The sequence below is a fragment of the Cervus elaphus genome, chromosome X, assembly GCF_910594005.1.
Source record: "Cervus elaphus chromosome X, mCerEla1.1, whole genome shotgun sequence".
Taxonomy (NCBI): domain Eukaryota; kingdom Metazoa; phylum Chordata; class Mammalia; order Artiodactyla; family Cervidae; genus Cervus; species Cervus elaphus.
Genome location: NC_057848.1, coordinates 19,783,913 through 19,804,871, shown reverse-complemented (window position 1 = coordinate 19,804,871; position 20,959 = coordinate 19,783,913).

The window sequence follows — 20,959 nt, the reverse complement described above, 5'->3', positions numbered from 1 at the left end:
GTGATGTGCAACACGGAATTGCTCTGAACGCAGTGCAGGGGAATCGGGCCTCATCTCTGGGCGACGGGGAAGTCTCATGGTTTTTCTCAAGTTCCGGCGGGAACCTGGCGTATATTCTCGAGTTACGACGGGGATGGCCCTTCCACACACGTGTTTGTTCAGCGACGTCAGGACTCCTGCCTAGTTGCGAGGGACAACTCGGGAATCTAATCGAGGCTTGGCAGGGCAATTGGGACGCCTCTCCAGCTGAGGCGGGAGACCAAGGGTCCCTTTCCACGTGCCACAGGTATCCTGGGACTCCTATCAAGTTTCACGAGGAGTCAGGCATCGTCTCCTTTGGAGGCACTGATCTCCGCATACCTCTGGAGTTTTCAAAGGATGTGAGGCCTCCGGTCGTGATGAGGTGGGGAACTAGGTCTTTCTCTGTGGTCTCCACAGGGGATTCAGACATCCTTTCATCATGAGAGATGCAAGAGGATCCTGCATTCAAGTCACGGCAGGGATATCCGGCCTCATTTCGAGTCAGGGCATCGCGGTGTCCATTCCACTTGAGGCCGCAAACTCAGGGTCTCTCTCACATACCTAGAGCTATGAGAAGCCTCCTCTTGAGGTGCTTGTAGTAAGGTGGTATTCCTCTGGAGTCGAAGCCAGGGACTAACCTCTCATCTCGAGTTGGTTTTAGATCCACGGAGCTCTTTCGTGTTGCTACAGTGACCTCAGGGTCCCTCTAGCCTTGAAACAGTGTTCTTGGTGTTTCTCTGGAGTGCCATCAAGGAAATCAAGGCTCCTTTCATGTGTGATGTGCAACACGGAATTGCTCTGCACGCAGTGCAGGGGAATCGGGCCTCATCTCGTGGCGAGGGGGAAGTCTCATGGTATTTCTCGAGTTGCGGCGGGAACCTGGGGTATATTCTCGAGTTACGACGGGGATGGCCCTTCCACACACGTGTTTGTTCAGCGACGTCAGGACTCCTGCCTAGTTGCGAGGGACACCTCGGGATTCTCCTGGAGGCTTTGCGCGGCAATTGGGACGCCTCTCCAGCTGAGGAGGGAGACCAAGTGTCCGATTCCACGTGCCACAGGAATCCTGGGACTCCTATCAAGTTTCACGAGGAGTCAGGCATCGTCTCCTGTGGGCGCACTGATCTCCGCGTACCTCTGGAGTTTTCAAAGGATGTGAGGACTCCGGTCGCGATGAGATGGGGAACTAGGTCTTTCTCTGTGGCCTCCACAGGGGATTCAGACATTTTTTTGTCTTGGGAGATGCAAGACGAGCCTGCATTCAAGTCACTGCAGGCATATCCGGCCTTATTTCTAGTCAGGGCATCTCGGTGTCCATTCCACTTGAGGCCGCAAACTCAGGGTCCCTCTCACATACCTAGAGCTGAGAGAAGCCTCCTCTTGAGGTGCTTGCGGCAAGGTGGTATTCCTCTGGAGTCGAAGCCAGGGACTAACCTCTCATTTCGAGTTGATTTTTGGTCCACAGAACACTTTCATGTTGATACAGTGACCTCAGGATCCCACTTGCCTTGAAACAGTGTTCTTGGGGTTTCTCTGGAGTGCCATCAAGGAAATCAAGGCTGCTTTCATGTGTGATGTGCAACATGGAATTGCTCTGCACGCAGTGCAAGGGAATCGGGCCTCATCTCGCGGCGAGGGGGAAGTCTCATGGTTTTTCTCGAGTTGCGGCGGGAACCTGTGGTATATTCTCGAGTTACGAAGGGGATGGCCCTTCCACCCACGTGTTTGTTCAGCGACGTCAGGACTCCTGCCTAGTTGCGTGGGACAACTCGGGATTCTCCTCGAGGCTTAGCGGGGCAATTGGGACACCTCTCCAGCTGAGGCAGAGACCAAGGGTCCCTTTCCACGTGCCACAGGAATCCTGGGACTCCTATTAAGTTTCACGAGGAGTCAGGCATCGTCTCCTTTGGAGGCACTGATCTCCGCGTAGCTCTGCAGTTTTCAAAGGATGTGAGGCATCCGGTCAATATGAGGTGGGGAACGAGGTCTTTCTCTGTGGTCTCCACAGGGGATTCAGACATCCTTTCGTCTTGAGAGATGCAAGACGAGCATGCATTCAAGTCACTGCAGGGATATCCGGCCTTATTTCAAGTCAGGGCATCACGGTGTCCATTCCACTTGAGGCCGCAAACTCAGGGTCCCTCTCACATACCTAGAGCTGAGAGAAGCCTCCTCTTGAGGTGCTTTTGGTAAGGTGGAATTCCTCTGGAGTCGAAGCCAGGGACTAACCTCTCATCTCGAGTTGATTTTTGGTCCACGGAGCTCTTTCGTGTTGCTACAGTGACCGCAGGGTCCCTCTAGCCTTGAAACAGTGTTCTTGGTGTTTCTCTGGAGTGCCAAGAAGGAAATCAAGGCTCCTTTCATGTGTGATGTGCAACACGGAATTGCTCTGCACACAGTACAGGGGAATCGGGCCTCATCTCGCGGTGAGGGGGAAGTCTCATTGTTTTTCTCGAGTTGCGGCGGGAACCTGGGGTATATTCTCGAGTTACGACGGGGATGGCCCTTCCACACACGTGTTTGTTCAGCGACGTCAGGACTCCTACCTAGTTGCGAGGGACACCTCGGGATTTTCCTCGAGGCTTGGCAGGGCAATTGGGACGCCTCTCCAGCTGAGGCGGGAGACCAAGGGTCCCTTTCCACGTGCCACAGGAATCCTGGGACTCCTATCAAGTTTCATGAGAAGTCAGAATTCGTCTCCTTTGGAGGCACTGATCTCCGCGTACCTCTGCAGTTTTCAAAGGATGTGAGGCCTACGGTCGCGATGAGGTGGGGAACTAGGTCTTTCTCTGTGGTCTCCACAGGGGATTCAGACATCCTTTCTTCTTGGGAGATGCAAGACGAGCCTGCATTCAAGTCACGGCAGGGATATCCGGCCTCATTTCGAGTCAGGGCATCGCGGTGTCCATTCCATTTGAGGCTGCAAACTCAGGGTCCCGCTCACATACCTAGAGCTGAGAGAAGCCTCCTCTTGAGGTGCTTGTGGTAAGCTGGTATTCCTCTGGAGTCGAAGCTAGGGACTAACCTCTCATCTCGAGTTGATTTTTGGTCCACGGAGCTCTTTCCTGTTGCTACAGTGACCTCAGGATCCCTCGAGCCTTGAAACAGTGTTCTTGGGGTTTGTCTGAAGTGCCATCAATGAAATCAAGGCTCCTTTAATGTGTGATGTGCAACACGGAATTGCTCTGCACGCAGTGCAGGGGAATCCTGCCTCATCTCGTGGCGAGGGGGAAGTCTCATGGTTTTCCTCGAGGTGCGGCGGGAACCTGGAGTATATTCTCGAGTTACGACGGGGATGGACCTTCCACACACGTGTTTGTTCAGCGACGTCAGGACTCCTGTCTAGTTGCGAGGGACAACTCGGGATTCTAATCGAGGCTTGGCAGGGCAATTGGGACGCCTCCCCATCTGAGGCGGAAGACCAAGGGTCCATTTCTAGGTGCCACAGGAATCCTGGGACTCCTATCAAGTTTCACGAGGAGTCAGCCATCGTCTCCTTTGGAGGCACTGATCTCCTCGTACCTCTGGAGTTTTCAAAGGATGTGAGGCCTCCGGTCGCGATGAGGTGGGGAACTAGGTCTTCCTCTGTGGTCTCCACAGGGGATTCAGACATCCTTTCGTCTTGGGAGATGCAAGACGAGCCTGCATTCAAGTCACTGCAGGGATATCCGGCCTTATTTCGAGTCAGGGCATCGCGGTGTCCATTCAATTTGAGGCCGCAAAATAAGGGTCCCTCTCACACCTAGAGCTGAGAGAAGCCTCATCTTGAAGTGCTTGTGGTAAGATGGTATTCCTCTGGAGTCCAAGCTAGTGACTAACCTCTCATCTCGAGTTGATTTTTGGTCCACGGAGCTCTTTCCTTTTGCTACAGTGACTTCAGAATCCCTCTAGCCTTGAAACAGTGTTCTTGGGGTTTGTCTGGAGTGCCATCAAGGAAATCAAGGCTCCTTTCATGTGTGATATGCAACACGGAATTGCTCTGCACGCAGTACAGGGGAATCGGGCCTCATCTCGCGGCGAGGGGGAAGTCTCATGGTTTTTCTCGAGTTGCGGCGGGAACCTGGGGTATATTCTCGAGTTACCACGGGAATGGCCCTTCCACACACGTGTTTGTTCAGTGACGTTAGGATTCCTGCCTAGTTGCGAGGGACAACTGGGGATTCTCCTCGAGGCTTGGCAGGGCAATTGGGACGCCTCTCCAGCTGAGACGGGAGACCAAGGGTCCCTTTCCACGTGCCACAGGAATCCTGGGACTCCTATCAAGTTTCCCGAGGAGTCAGGCATCGTCTCCTTTGGAGGCACTGATCTCCGCGTACCTCTGCAGTTTTCAAAGGATGTGAGCCCTCCGGTCACGATGAGGTGGCGAAAGAGGTCTTCTCTGTGGTCTCCACAGGGGATTCAGACATCCTTTCGTCTTGGGAGATGCAAGACGAACCTGCATTCAAGTCACTGCAGGGATATCCGGCCTTATTTTAAGTATGGGCATCCCGATGTCCATTCCACTTGAGGCCGCAAACTCAGGGTCCCTCTCACATACCTAGAGCTGAGAGAAGCCTCCTCTTGAGGTGCTTGTGGTAAGGTTGTATTCCTCTGGAGTCGAAGCCAGGGACTAACCTCTCATCTCGAGTTGATTTTTGGTCCACAGAGATCTTTCGTGTTGCTACAGTGACCTCAGGATCCCTCTAGCCTTGAAACAGTGTTCTTATGGTTTCCCTTGAGTGCCATCAAGGAAATCAAGGCTCCTTTCATGTGTGATGTGCAACACGGAATTGCTCTGCACGCAGTACAGGGTAATCGGGCCTCATCTCGCGGCGAGGGGGAAGTCTCATGGTTTTTCTCGAGTTGCGGCATGAACCTGGGGTATATTCTCTCGTTACAACGGGGATGGCCCTTCCACACACGTGTTTGTTCAGCGACGTCAGGACTCCTGCCTAGTTGCGTGGGACAACTCGGGATTCTCCTCGAGGCTTAGCGGGGCAATTGGGACACCTCTCCAGCTGAGGCAGAGACGAAGTGTCCCTTTCCACGTGCCACAGGTATCCTGGGACTCCTATCAAGTTTCACGAGGAGTCAGGCATCGTCTCCTTTGGAGGCACTGATCTCCGCGTACCTCTGCAGTTTTCAAAGGATGTGAGGCATCCGGTCAATATGAGGTGGGGAACGAGGTCTTTCTCTGTGGTCTCCACAGGGGATTCAGACATCCTTTCGTCTTGAGAGATGCAAGACGAGCATGCATTCAAGTCACTGCAGGGATATCCGGCCTTATTTCGAGTTAGGGCATTGCGGTGTCCATTCCACTTGAGGCCGCAAACTCAGGGTCCCTCTCACATACCTAGAGCTGAGAGAAGCCTCCGCTTGAGGTGCTTGTGGTAAGGTGGTATTCCTCTGGATTCGAAGCCAGGGACTAACCTCTCATCTCGAGTTGATTTTTGGTCCACGGAGCTCTTTCGTGTTGCTACAGTGACCGCAGGGTCCCTCTAGCCTTGAAACAGTGTTCTTGGTGTTTCTCTGGAGTGCCAAGAAGGAAATCAAGGCTCCTTTCATGTGTGATGTGCAACACGGAATTGCTCTGCACACAGTACAGGGGAATCGGGCCTCATCTCGCGGTGAGGGGGAAGTCTCATTGTTTTTCTCGAGTTGCGGCGGGAACCTGGGGTATATTCTCGAGTTACGACGGGGATGGCCCTTCCACACACGTGTTTGTTCAGCGACGTCAGGACTCCTGCCTAGTTGCGAGGGACAACTCGGAATTCTCCTCGAGGTTTGGCAGGGCAATTGGGAAACCTCTCCAGCTGAGGCGGAGACCAAGCGTCCCTTTCCACGTGCCACAGGAATCCTGGGACTCCTATCAAGTTTCACGAGGAGTCAGGCATCGTCTCCTTTGGAGGCACTCATCTCCGCATACATCTGGTGTTTTCAAAGGATGTGAGGCCTCCGGTCGCGATGAGGTGGGGAACTAGGTCTTTCTCTGTGGTCTCCACAGGGGATTCAGACATCCTTTCTTCTTGGGAGATGCAAGACGAGCCTGCATTCAAGTCACGGCAGGGATATCTGGCCTCATTTCGAGTCAGGGCATCGCGGTGTCCATTCCACTTGAGGCCGCAAACTCAGGGTCCCTCTCACATACCTAGAGCTGAGAGAAGCCTCCTCTTGAGGTGCTTGTGGTAAGCTGGTATTCCTCTGGAGTCGAAGCTAGGGACTAACCTCTCATCTCGAGTTGATTTTTGGTCCACGGAGCTCTTTCCTGTTGCTACAGTGACCTCAGGATCCCTCGAGCCTTGAAACAGTGTTCTTGGGGTTTGTCTGAAGTGCCATCAAGGAAATCAAGGCTCCTTTCATGTGTGATGTGCAACACGGAATTGCTCTGCACGCAGTGAAGGGGAATCGGGCCTCATCTCGCGGCGAGGGGGAAGTCTCTTGGATTTTCTCGAGTTGCGGCGGGAACCTGGGGTATATTCTCGAGTTACGAAGGGGATGGCCCTTCCACACACGTGTTTGTTCAGCGACGTCAGGACGCCTGCCTAGTTGCGAGGAACGACTCGGGATTTTCCTCGAGGCTTGGCAGGGAAATTGGGACGCCTCTCCAGCTGAGGTGTGAGACGAAGTGTCCCTTTCCACGTGCCTCAGGAATCCTGGGACTCCTATCAAGTTTCACGAGGAGTCAGGCATCGTCTCCTTTGGAGGCACTGATCTCCGCGTAACTCTGGAGTTTTCAAAGGATGTGAGGCCTCTGGTCGTGATGATGTGGGAAACTAGGTCTTTCTCTGTGGTCTCCACAGGGGATTCAGACATCCTTTCGTCTTGGGAGATGCAAGACGAGCCTGCATTCAAGTCACTGCAGGGATATCTAGCCTTATTTTGAGTCAGGGCATCGCGGTGTCCATTCCACTTGAGGCCGCAAACTCAGGGTCCCTCTCACATACCCAGAGCTATGAGAAGCCTCCTCTTGAGGTGCTTGTAGTAAGGTGGTAGTCCTTTGAAGTCGAAGCCAGGGACTAACCTCTCATCTCGAGTTGGTTTTGGGTCCACGGAGCTCTTTCGTGTGGCTACAGTGACCTCAGGGTCCCTCTAGCCTTGAAACAGTGTTCGTGGGGTTTCTCTGGAGTGCCATCAAGGAAATCAAGGCTCCTTTCATGTGTGATGTGCAACACGGAATTGCTCTGCGCGCAGTGCAGGGGAATCGGACTTCATCTCGCGGCGAGGGGGAAGTCTCACGGTTTTTCTCGAGTTGCGGTGGGAAGCTGGGGTATATTCTCGAGTTACGACGGGGATGGCCCTTCCACACACGTGTTTGTTCAGCGACGTCAGGACTCCTGCCTAGTTGCGAGGGACAACTCGGGATTCTAATCGAGGCTTGGCAGGGCAATTGGGACGCCTCCCCATCTGAGGCGGAAGACCAAGGGTCCATTTCTAGGTGCCACAGGAATCCTGGGACTCCTATCAAGTTTCACGAGGAGTCAGCCATCGTCTCCTTTGGAGGCACTGATCTCCTCGTACCTCTGGAGTTTTCAAAGGATGTGAGGCCTCCGGTCGCGATTAGGTGGGGAACTAGGTCTTCCTCTGTGGTCTCCAAAGGGGATTCAGACATCCTTTCGTCTTGGGAGATGCAAGACGAGCCTGCATTCAAGTCACTGCAGGGATATCCGGCCTTATTTCGAGTCAGGGCATCGCGGTGTCCTTTCAACTTGAGGCCGCAAAATCAGGATCCCTCTCACACCTAGAGCTGAGAGAAGCCTCATCTTGAAGTGCATGTGGTAAGATGGTATTCCTCTGGAGTCCAAGCCAGTGACTAACCTCTCATCTCGAGTTGATTTTTGGTCCACGGAGCTCTTTCCTTTTGCTACAGTGACTTCAGGATCCCTCTAGCCTTGAAACAGTGTTCTTGGGGTTTGTCTGGAGTGCCATCAAGGAAATCAAGGCTCCTTTCATGTGTGATATGCAACACGGAATTGCTCTGCACGCAGTGCAGGGGAATCGGGCCTCATCTGGCGGCGAGGGGGAAGTCTCATGGTTTTTCTCGAGTTGCGGCGGGAACCTGGGGTATATTCTCGAGTTACGACGGGAATGGCCCTTCCACACACGTGTTTGTTCAGTGACGTCAGGACTCCTGCCTAGTTGCGAGGGACAACTGGGGATTCTCCTCGAGGCTTGGCAGGGCAATTGGGACGCCTCTCCAGCTGAGGCGGGAGACCAAGGGTCCCTTTCCACGTGCCACAGGAATCCTGGGACTCCTATCAAGTTTCATGAGAAGTCAGGCATCGTCTCCTTTGGAGGCACTGATCTCCGCGTACCTCTGCAGTTTTCAAAGGATATGAGGCCTCCGGTCGCGATGAGGTGGGGAACTAGGTCTTTCTCTGTGGTCTCCACAGGGGATTCAGACATCCTTTCTTCTTGGGAGATGCAAGACGAGCCTGCATTCAAGTCACGGCAGGGATATCTGGCCTCATTTCGAGTCAGGGCATCGCGGTGTCCATTCCACTTGAGGCCGCAAACTCAGGGTCCCTCTCACATACCTAGAGCTGAGAGAAGCCTCCTCTTGAGGTGCTTGTGGTAAGCTGGTATTCCTCTGGAGTCGAAGCTAGGGACTAACCTCTCATCTCGAGTTGATTTTTGGTCCCCGGAGCTCTTTCCTGTTGCTACAGTGACCTCAGGATCCCTCGAGCCTTGAAACAGTGTTCTTGGGGTTTGTCTGAAGTGCCATCAAGGAAATCAAGGCTCTTTTCATGTGTGATGTGCAACACGGAATTGCTCTGTACGCAGTGCAGGAGAATCGGGCCTCACCTCGCGGCGAGGGGGAAGTCTCTTGGATTTTCTCGAGTTGCGGCGGGAACCTGGGGTATATTCTCGAGTTACGAAGGGGATGGCCCTTCCACACACGTGTTTGTTCAGCGACGTCAGGAGGCCTGCCTAGTTGCGAGGGACGACTCGGGATTTTCCTCGAGGCTAGGCAGGGAAATTGGGACGCCTCTCCAGCTGAGGTGAGAGACCAAGGGTCCCTTTCCACGTGCCTCAGGAATCCTGGGACTCCTATCAAGTTTCACGAGGAGTCAGGCATCGTCTCCTTTGGAGGCACTGATCTCCGCATACCTCTGGAGTTTTCAAAGGATGTGAGGCCTCTGGTCGTGATGATGTGGGGAACTAGGTCTTTCTCTGTGGTCTCCACAGGGGATTCATACATCCTTTCGTCTTGGGAGATGCAAGAGGAGCGTGCATTCAAGTCACTGCAGGGATATCTAGCCTTATTTCGAGTCAGGGCATCGCGGTGTCCATTCCACTTGAGGCCGCAAACTCAGGGTCCCTCTCACATACCCATAGCTATGAGAAGCCTCCTCTTGAGGTGCTTGTAGTAAGGTGGTAGTCCTCTGGAGTCGAAGCCAGGGACTAACCTCTCATCTCGAGTTGGTTTTGGGTCCACGGAGCTCTTTCGTTTTGCTACAGTGACCTCAGGATCCCTCTAGCCTTGAAACAGTGTTCTTGGGGTTTTTCTGGAGTGCCATCAAGGAAATCAAGGCTCCTTTCATGTGTGATGTGCAACACGGAATTGCTCTGCGCGCAGTTCAGGGGAATCGGGCTTCATCTCGTGGCGAGGGGGAAGTCTCATGGTTTTTCTCGAGTTGCGGTGGGAAGCTGGGGTATATTCTCGAGTTACGACGGGGATGGCCCTTCCACACACGTGTTTGTTCAGCGATGTCAGGACTCCTGCCTAGTTGCGAGGGACACCTCGGGATTCTCCTCGAGGCTTGACAGGGCAATTGGGACGCCTCTGCAGGTGAGGCGGGAGACCAAGGGTCACTTTCCAGGTGCCACAGGAATCCTGGTATTCCTATCAAGTTTCACGAGGAGTCAGGCATCGTCTCCTTTGGAGGCACTGATCTCCACGTACCTCTGGAGTTTTCAAAGGATGTGAGGCCTCCGGTCGTGATGAGGTGGGGAAATAGGTCTTTCTCTGTGGTCTCCACAGGGGATTCAGACATCCTTTCGTCTTGGGAGACGCAAGAGGAGCGTGCATTCAAGTCACTGCAGGGATATCCAGCCTTATTTCGAGTCAGGGCATCGCGGTGTCCATTCCACTTGAGGCCGCAAACTCAGGGTCCCTCTCACATACCCAGAGCTATGAGAAGCCTCCTCTTGAGGTGCTTGTAGTAAGGTGGTATTCCTCTGGAGTCGAAGCCAGGGACTAACCTCTCATCTCGAGTTGGTTTTGGGTCCACGGAGCTCTTTCGTGTTGCTACAGTGACCTCATGGTCCCTCTAGCCTTGAAACAGTGTTCTTGGTGTTTCTCTGGAGTGCCGTCAAGGAAATCAAGGCTCCTTTCATGTGTGATGTGCAACACGGAATTGCTCTGCACGCAGTGCAGGGGAATCGGGCCTCATCTCCCGGCGAGGGGGAAGTCTCTTGGATTTTTTTCGAGTTGCGGCGGGAACCTGGGGTATATTCTCGAGTTACGACGGGGATGGCCCTTCCACACACGTGTTTGTTCAGCGACGTCAGGACTCCTGCCTAGCTGCGAGGGACAACTCGGGATTTTCCTCAAAGCTTGGCAGGACAATTGGGACTCCTGTCCAGCTGAGGCGGGAGACCAAGGTTCCCTTTCCACGAGCCACAGGAATCCTGGGATTCCTATCAAGTTTCACGAGGAGTCAGGCATCGTCTCCTTTGGAGGCACTGATCTCCGCGTACCTCTGCAGTTTTCAAAGGATGTGAGGCCTCCGGTCGCGATGAGGTGGGGAAAGAGGTTTTCTCTGTGGTCTCCACAGGGGATTCAGACATCCTTTCGTCTTGGGAGATGCAAGACGAGCCTGCATTCAAGTCACTGCAGGGATATCCGGCCTTATTTCGAGTCAGGGCATCACGGTGTCCATTCCACTTGAGGCCGCAAACTCAGGGTCCCTCTCACATACCCAGAGCTATGAGAAGCCTCCTCTTGAGGTGCTTTTGGTTAGGTGGTATTCCTCTGGAGTCGAAGCCAGGGACTAACCTCTCATCTCGAGTTGATTTTTGGTCCACGGAGCTCTTTCGTGTTGCTACAGTGACCGCAGGGTCCCTCTAGCCTTGAAACAGTGTTCTTGGTGTTTCTCTGGAGTGCCATCAAGGAAATCAAGGCTCCTTTCATGTGTGATGTGCAACACGGAATTGCTCTGCACGCAGTGCAGGGGAATCGGGCCTCATCTCGCGGCGAGGGGGAAGTCTCATGGTTTTTCTCGAGTTGCGGCGGGAACCTGGGGTATATTCTCGAGTTACGACGGGGATGGCCCTTCCACACACGTGTTTATTCAGCGACCTCAGGACTCGTGCCTATTTGCGAGGGACACCTCGGGATTTTCCTCGAGGCTTGGCAGGGCAATTGGGCCGCCTCTCCAGCTGAGGCGGGAGACCAAGGGTCCCTTTCCACGTGCCACAGGAATCCTGGGACTCCTATCAAGTTTCATGGGAAGTCAGAATTCGTCTCCTTTGGAGGCACTGATCTCCGCGTACCTCTGCAGTTTTCAAAGGATGTGAGGCCTCCGGTCGCGAAGAGGTGGGGAACTAGGTCTTTCTCTGTGGTCTCCACAGGGGATTCAGACATCCTTTCGTCTTGGGAGATGCAAGACGAGCCTGCATTCAAGTCACGGCAGGGATATCCGGCCTTATTTCGAGTCAGGGCATCGCGGTGTCCATTCAACTTGAGGCCGCAAAATCAGGGTCCTCCTCACATACCTAGAGCTGAGAGAAGCCTCCTCTTGAGGTGCTTGTGGTAAGCTGGTATTCCTCTGGAATCGAAGATAGGGACTAACCTCTCATCTCGAGTTGATTTTTGGTCCACGGAGCTCTTTCCTGTTGCTACAGTGACCTCAGGATCCCTCGAGCCTTGAAACAGTGTTCTTGGGGTTTGTCTGAAGTGCCATCAAGGAAATCAAGGCTCCTTTAATGTGTGATGTGCAACACGGAATTGCTCTGCACGCAGTGCAGGGGAATCCTGCCTCATCTCGCGGCGAGCGGGAAGTCTCATGGTTTTCCTCGAGTTGCGCCGGTAACCTGGGGTATATTCTCAAGTTACGACGGGGATGGCCCTTCCACACACGTGTTTGTTCAGCGACGTCAGGACTCCTGCCTAGTTGCGAGGGACAACTCGGGATTTTCCTCAAGGCTTGGCAGGGCAATTGGGACGCCTGTCCAGCTGAGGCAGGAGACCAAGTTTCCCTTTCCACGTGCCACAGGAATCCTGGGACTCCTATCAAGTTTCACGAGGAGTCAGGCATCGTCTCCTTTGGAGGCACTGATCTCCGCATACCTCTGCAGTTTTCAAAGGATGTGAGGCCTCCGGTAGCGATGAGGTGGGGAAAGAGGTCTTCTCTGTGGTCTCCACAGGGGATTCAGACATCCTTTCTTCTTGGGAGATGCAAGACGAGCCTGCATTCAAGTCACTGCAGGGATATCCGGCCTTATTTCGAGTCAGGGCATCACGGTGTCCATTCCACTTGAGGCCGCAAACTCAGGGTCCCTCTCACATACCTAGAGCTGAGAGAAGCCTCCTCTTGAGGTGCTTTTAGTAAGGTGGTATTCCTCTGGAGTCGAAGCCAGGGACTAACCTCTCATCTCGAGTTGATTTTTGGTCCACGGAGCTCTTTCCTGTTGCTACAGTGACCTCAGGATCCCTCGAGCCTTGAAACAGTATTCTTCGGGTTTGCCTGAAGTGCCATCAAGGAAATCAAGGCTCCTTTAATGTGTGATGTGCAACACGGAATTACTCTGCACGCAGTGCAGGGGAATCCTGCCTCATCTCGCGGCGAGGGGGAAGTCTCATGGTTTTCCTCGAGGTGCGGCGGTAACCTGGGGTATATTCTCGAGTTACGACGGGGCTGGACCTTCCACACACGTGTTTGTTCAGCGACGTCAGGACTCCTGCCTAGTTGCCAGGGACAACTCGGGATTCTCCTCGAGGCTTGACAGGGCAATTGGGACGCCTCTCCAGCTGAGGCGGGAGACCAAGCGTCCCTTTCCACGTGTCACATGAATCCTAGGACTCCTATCAATTTTCACGAGGAGTCAGGCATCGTCTCCTTTGGAGGCACTGATCTCTGCGTCCCTCTGGAGTTTTCAAAGGATGTGAGGCCTCCGGTCGCGATGAGGTGGGGAACTAGGTCTTTCTCTGTGGTCTCCACAGGGGATTCAGACATCCTTTCGTCTTGGGAGATCCAAGAGGAGCCTGCATTTAAGTCACGGCAGGGATATCCGGCCTCATTTCGAGTCAGGGCATCGCGGTGTCCATTCCACTTGAGGCCGCAAACTCAGGGTCCCGCTCACATACCTAGAGCTGAGAGATGCCTCCTCTTGAGGTGCTTGTGGTAAGCTGGTATTCCTCTGGAGTCGAAGCTAGGGACTAACCTCTCATCTCGAGTTGATTTTTGGTCCACGGAGCTCTTTCCTGTTGCTACAGTGACCTCAGGATCCCTCGAGCCTTGAAACAGTGTTCTTAGGGTTTCCCTTGAGTGCCATCAAGGAAATCAAGGCTCCTTTCATGTGTGATGTGCAACACAGAATTGCTCTGCACGCAGTGCAGGGGAATCAGGGCTCATCTCGCTGCGAGGGGGAAGTCTCATGGTTTTCCTCGAGTTGAGGCGGTAACTTGGGGTATATTCTCGAGTTACGACGGGGATGGCCCTTCCACACACGTGTTTGTTCAGCGACGTCAGGACTCCTGCCTAGTTGCGAGGGACAATTCGGGATTCCCCTCGAGGCTTGGCAGGGCAATTGGGACGCCTCGCCAGCTGAGGCGGGAGACCAAGGGTCCCTTTCCACGTGCCACAGGAATCCTGGGACTCCTATCAAGTTTCACGAGGAGTCAGGCATCGTCTCCTTTGGAGGCACTGATCTCCGCATACCTCTAGAGTTTTCAAAGGATGTGAGGCCTCCGGTCGTGATGAGGTGGGGAACTAGGTCTTTCTCTGTGGTCTCCACAGGGGATTCAGACATCCTTTCGTCATGAGAGATGCAAGAGGAGCCTGCATTCAAGTCACGGCAGGGATATCCGGCCTCATTTCGAGTCAGGGAATCGCGGTGTCCATTCCACTTGAGGCCGCAAACTCAGGGTCTCTCTCACATACCCAGAGCTATTAGAAGCCTCCTCTTGAGGTGCTTTTGGTAAGGTGGTATTCCTCTGGAGTCGAAGCCAGGGACTAACCTCTCATCTCGAGTTGGTTTTAGGTCCACGGAGCTCTTTCCTGTTGCTACAGTGACCTCAGGATCCCTCTAGCCTTGAAACAGTGTTCTTGGGGTTTTTCTGGAGTGCCATCAAGGAAATCAAGGCTCCTTTCATGTGTGATGTGCAACACGGAATTGCTCTGCACGCAGTGCAGGGGAATCGGGCCTCATCTCACGGCGAGGGGGAAGTCTCATGGTTTTCCTCGAGTTGCGGCGGTAACCTGGGGTATATTCTCGAGTTACGACGGGGATGGCCCTTCCACACACGTGTTTGTTCAGCGATGTCAGGACTCCTGCCTAGTTGCGAGGGACAACTCGAAATTCTCCTCGAGGCTTGGCAGGGCAATTGGGACGCCTCTCCAGCTGAGGCGGGAGACCAAGGGTCCTTTTCCACGTGCCACAGGAATCCTGGGACTCCTATCAAGTTTCACGAGGAGTCAGGCATCGTCTCCTTTGGAGGCACTGATCTCCGCATACCTCTGGAGATTTCAAAGGATGTGAGGCCTCCGGTCGTAATGAGGTGGGGAACTAGGTCTTTCTCTGTGGTCTCCACAGGGGATTCAGACATCCTTTCGTCATGAGAGATGCAAGAGGAGCCTGCATTCAAGTCACGGCAGGGATATCCGGCCTCATTTCGAGTCAGGGCATCGCGGTGTCCATTCCACTTGAGGCCGCAAAATCAGAGTCTCTCTCACATACCCAGAGCTATGAGAAGCCTCCTCTTGAGGTGCTTGTAGTAAGGTGGTATTCCTCTGGAGTCGAAGCCAGGGACTAACCTGTCATCTCGAGTTGGTTTTAGATCCACGGAGCTCTTTCGTGTTGCTACAGTGACCTCAGGGTCCCTCTAGCCTTGAAACAGTGTTCTTGGTGTTTGTCTGGAGTGCCATCAAGGAAATCAAGGCTCCTTTCATGTGTGATGTGCAACACGGAATTGCTCTGCACGCAGTGCAGGGGAATCGGGCCTCATCTCGCGGCGAGTGGGAACTCTCATGGTTTTTCTCGAATTGCGGCGGGAACCTGGGGTATATTCTCGAGTTACGACAGGGATGGCCATTTCACAGACGTGTTTGTTCAGCGATGTCAGGACTCCTGCCTAGTTGCGAGGGACACCTCGGGATTCTCCTCGAGGCTTGGCAGGGCAATTGGGAGGCCTCTCCAGCTGAGGCGGGAGACCAAGGGTCCCTTTCCACGTGCCACAGGAATCCTGGGACTCCTATCAAGTTTCACGAGGAGTCAGGCATCGTCTCCTTTGGAGGCACTGATCTCCGCGTACCTCTGCAGTTTTCAAAGGATGTGAGGCCTCCGGTCGCGATGAGGTGGCGAAAGAGGTCTTCTCTGTGGTCTCCACAGGGGATTCAGACATCCTTTCGTCTTGGGAGATGCAAGACGAGCCTGCATTCAAGTCACTGCAGGGATATCCGGCCTTATTTTAAGTCAGGGCATCGCGGTGTTCATTTCACTTGAGGCCGTAAACTCAGGGTCCCTCTCACATACCTAGAGGTGAGAAAAGTCTCCTCTTGAGGTGCTTGTGGTAAGGTGGTATTCCTCTGGAGTCGAAGCCAGGGACTAACCTCTCATCTCGAGTTGATTTTTGGTCCACGGAGCTCTTTCATGTTGCTACAGAGACCTCAGTATCCCTCTAGCCTTGAAACAGTGTTCCTGGGGTTTCTCTGGAGTGCCATCAAGGAAATCAAGGCTCCTTTAATGTGAGATGTGCAACACGGAATTGTTCTGCACGCAGTGCAGGGGAATCGGGCCTCATCTCGCGGCGTGGGAGAAGTCTCATGGTTTTCCTCGAGTTGCGGGGGGAACCTGGGGTATATTCTCGAGTTACGACGGGGATGGACTTTCCACAGACGTGTTTGTTCAGCGACGTCAGGTCTCCGGCCGAGTTGCGAGGGACAACTCGGGATTCTCCTCGAGGCTTGTCAGGGCAATTGGGACGCCTCTCCAGCTGAGGCGGGAGACCAAGGGTCCCTTTCCACGTGCCACAGGAATCCTGGGATTCCTATCAAGTTTCACGAGGAGTCAGGCATCCTCTCCTTTGAAGGCACTGATCTCCGCGTACCTCTGGAGTTTTCAAAGGATGTGACGACTCCGGTCGCGATGAGGTGGGGAACTAGGTCTTCCTCTGTGGTCTCCACAGGGGATTCAGACATCCTTTCGTCTTGGGAGATGCAAGACGAGCCTGCATTCAAGTCACGGCAGGGATATCAGGCCTCATTTCGACTCAGGGGATCGCGGTGTCCATTCCACTTGAGGCCGCAAACTCAGGGTCCCTCTCACATACCTAGAGCTGAGAGAAGCCTCCTCTTGAGGTGCTTTTGGTAAGGTGGTATTCCTCTGGAGTCGAAGCCAGGGACTAACCTCTCATCTCGAGTTGATTTTTGGTTCACGGAGCTCTTTCGTGTTGCTACAGTGACCGCAGGGTCCCTCTAGCGTTGAAACAGTGTTCCTGGGGTTTCTCTGGAGTGCCATCAAGGAAATCAAGGCTCCTTTCATGTGTGATGTGTAACACGGAATTGCTGTGCACACAGTGCAGGGGAATCGGGCCTCATCTCACGGCGAGTGGGAAGTCTCATTGTTTTTCTCGAGTTGCGGCGGGAACCTGGTGTATATTCTCGAGTTACGACGGGGATGGCCCTTCCACACACGTGTTTGTTCAGCGACGTCAGGACTCCTGCCTACTTGCGAGGGACAACTCGGGATGCTCCTCGAGACTTGGCAAGGCAATTGAGACGCCTCTCCAGCTGAGGCGGGAGACAAGGGTCCCTTTCCACGTGCCACAGGAATCCTGGGACTCCTACCAAGTTTCACGAGGAGTCAGGCATCGTCTCCTTTGGAGGCACTGATCTCCGCGTACCTCTGGAGTTTTCAAAGGATGTGAGGCCTCCGGTCGCGATGAGGTGGGGATCGAGGTCTTTCTCTGTGGTCTCCACAGGGGATTCAGACATCCTTTCGTCTTGGGAGATGCAAGACGAGCCTGGATTCAAGTCACTGCAGGGATATCCGGCCTTATTTCGAGTCAGGGCATCCCCGTGTCCATTCCACTTGAGGCCGCAAACTCAGGGTTCCTCTCACATACCTAGAGCTGAGAGAAGCCTCCTTTTGAGGTGCTTGTGGTAAGGTGGTAATCCTCTGTAGTCGAAGCCAGGGACTAACCTCTCATCTCGAGTTGATTTTTGGTCCACGGAGCTCTTTCGTGTTGCTACAGTGACCTCAGAATCCCTCTAGCCTTGAAACAGTGTTCCTGGGGTTTCTCTGCAGTGTCATCAAGGAAATCAAGGCTTCTTTCATGTGTGATGTGCAACACGGAATTGCTCTGTACGCAGTGCAGGGGAATCGGGCCTCATCTCGCAGAGACGGGGAAGTCTCATGGTTTTTCTCGAATTGCGGCGGGAACCTGGGGTATATTCTCGAGTTACGACGGGGATGGCCCTTCCACACAAGTGTTTGTTCAGCGACGTCAGGACTCCTGCCTAGTTGCGAGGGACAACTCGGGATTCTCCTCGAGGCTTGGCAGGGCAATTGGGATGAATCTCCAGCTGAGGCGGGAGACCAAGTGTCCCTTTCCACATGCCACAGGAATCCTGGGACTCCTATCAAGTTTCACGAGGAGTCAGGCATCGTCTCCTTTGGAGGCACTGATCTCCGCGCACCTCTGTAGTTTTCAACAGATGTAAGGCCTCCGGTCGCGATGAGGTGGGAAACTAGGTCTTTCTCTGTGGTCTCCACAGGGGATGTAGACATCCTTTCATCTTGGGAGATGCAAGACGAGCCTGCATTCAAGTCACTGCAGGGATATCCGGCCTTATTTCGAGTCAGGGCATCGCGGTGTCCATTCCACTTGAGGCCGCAAACTCAGGGTCCCTCTCACATACCTAGAGCTGAGAGAAGCCTCCTCTTGAGGTGCATGTGGTAAGGTCCTATTCCTCTGGAGTCGAAGGCAGAGACTAACCTCTCATCTCTAGTTGATTTTGGTCCACGGAGCTCTTTCGTGTTGCTACAGTGACCTCAGGATCCCTCTAGCCTTGAAACAGTGTTCTTGGGGTTTCTCTGGAGTACCACCAATGAAATCAAGGCTCCTTTCATGTGTGATGTGCAACACGGAATTGCTCTTCACACAGTGCAGGGGAATCGGGCCTCATCTCGCGGCGAGGGGGAAGTCTCATGGTTTTTCTCGAGTTGCGGCGGGAACCTGGGGTATATTCTCGAGTTACGACGGGGATGGCCCTTCCACACACGTGTATGTTCAGCGATGTCAGGACTCCTGCCTAGTTGCCGTGGACAACTAGGGATTCTCCTCGAGGCTTGGCAGGGCAATTGGGACGCCTCTCCAGCTGAGGTGGGAGACCAAGGGTCCCTTTCCACGTGTCACAGGAATCCTGGGACTCCTATCAAGTTTCACGAGGAGTAAGGCATCGTCTCCTTGGGAGGCACTGATCTCCGCGCACCTCTGTAGTTTTCAACAGATGTAAGGCCTCCGGTCGCGATGAGGTGGGAACCTAGGTCTTTCTCTGTGGTCTCCACAGGGGATGTAGACATCCTTTCATCTTGGGAGATGCAAGACGAGCCTGCATTCAAGTCACTGCAGGGATATCCGGCCTTATTTCGAGTCAGGGCATCGCGGTGTCCATTCCACTTGAGGCCGCAAACTCAGGGTCCCTCTCACATACTTATAGCTGAGAGAAGCTTCCTCTTGAGGTGGTTGTGGTAAAGTGGTGTTCCTCTGGAGTCGAAGCCAGAGACTAACCTCTCATCTCGAGTTGATTTTTGGTCCACGGAGCTCTTTCGTGTTGCTACAGTGACCTCAGGATCCCTCTAGCCTTGAAACAGTGTTCTTGGGGTTTCTCTGGAGAGCCATCAAGGAAATCAAGGCTCCTTTCCTGTGTGATGTGCAACACGGAATTGCTCTGCACACAGTGCAGGGGAATCGGGCCTCATCTGGTGCCGAGGGGGAAGTCTCAAGGTTTTTCTCGAGTTGCGGCGGGAACCTGGGGTATATTCTCGAGTTACGACGGGGATGGCCCTTCCACACACGTGTTTGTTCAGCGATGTCAGGACTCCTGCCTAGTTGCGAGGGACAACTCAGGATTCTCCTCGAGGATTTGCAGGGCAATTGGGACGCCTCTCCAGCTGAGGCGGGAGACCAAGGGTCCCTTTCCACGTGCCACAGGAATCCTGGGACTCCTATCAAGTTTCACGAGGAGTCAGGCATCGTCTCCTTTGGAGGCACTGATCTCCCAGTACCTCTGGAGTTTTCAAAGGAAGTGAGGCCTCCGGTCGCGATGAAGTGGGGAACTAGGTCTTTCTCTTTGGTCTCCACAGGGGATTCAGACATCCTTTCGTCTTGGGAGATGCAAGACGAGCCTGCATTCAAGTCACTGCAGGGATATCCGGCCGTATTTCGAGTCAGGGCAACCCCGTGTACATTCCACTTGAGGCCGCAAACTCAGGGTCCCTCTCACATACCTAAAGCTGAGAGAAGCCTCCTCTTGAGGTGCATGTGGTAAGGTCGTATTCCTCTGGAGTCGAAGGCAGAGACTAACCTCTCATCTCGAGTTGATTTTGGTCAACGGAGCTCTTTCGTGTTGCTACAGTGACCTCAGGATCCCTCTAGCCTTGAAACAGTGTTCTTGGGGTTTCTTTGGAGTGCCACCAAGGAAATCAAGGCTCCTTTCATGTGTGATGTGCAACACGGAATTGCTCTGCACACAGTGCAGGGGAATCGGGCCTCATCTCGCGGCGAGGGGGAAGTCTCATGGTTTTTCTCGAGTTGCGGCGGGAACCTGGGGTATATTCTCGAGTTACGACGGGGATGGCCCTTCCACACACGTGTATGTTCAGAGACATCAGGACTCCTGCCTAGTTGCCGTGGACAACTAGGGATTCTCCTCGAGGCTTGGCAGGGCAATTGGGACGCCTCTCCAGCTGAGGCGGGAGACCAAGTGTCCCCTTCCATGTTCCACAGGAATCCTGGGACTCCTATCAAGTTTCACGAGGAGTCAAGCATAGTCTCCTTTGGAGGCACTGATCTCCGCGCACCTCTGGAGTTTTCAACAGATGTAAGGCCTCCGGTCGCGATCAGGTGGGGAACTAGGTCTTTCTCTGTGGTCTCCACAGGGGATTCAGACATCCTTTCGTCTTGGGAGATGCAAGACGAGCCTGCATTCAAGTCACTGCAGGGATATCCGGCCTCATTTCGAGTCAGGGCATCGCGGTGTCCATTCCACTTGAGGCCTCAAACTCATGGTCCCTCTCACATACTTATAGCTGAGAGAAGCTTCCTCTTGAGGTGGTTGTGGTAAGGTGGTGTTCCTCGGGAGTCGAATCCAGGAACTAACCTCTCATCTCGAGTTGATTTTTGGTCCCTGGAGCTCTTTCATTTTGCTACAGTGAGCTCAGGATCCCTCTAGCCTTGAAACAGTGTTCTTGGGGTTTCTCTGGAGTGCCATCAAGGAAATCAAGGCTCCTTTCATGTGTGATGTGCAACACGGAATTGCTCTGCACGCAGTGCAGGGGAATCGGGCCTCATCTCGCGGCGAAGGGGAATTCTCATGGGTTTTCTCGAGTTGCGGCCGGAACCTGGGGTATATTCTCGAGTTACGACGGGGATGGCCCTTCCACACACGTGTTTGTTCAGCGACGTCAGGACTCCTACCTAGGTGCGAGGGACAACTCGGGATTCTCCTCGAGGCTTGGCAGGGCAATTGGGACGCCTCGCCAGCTGAGGCGGGAGACCAAGTGTCCCTTTCCA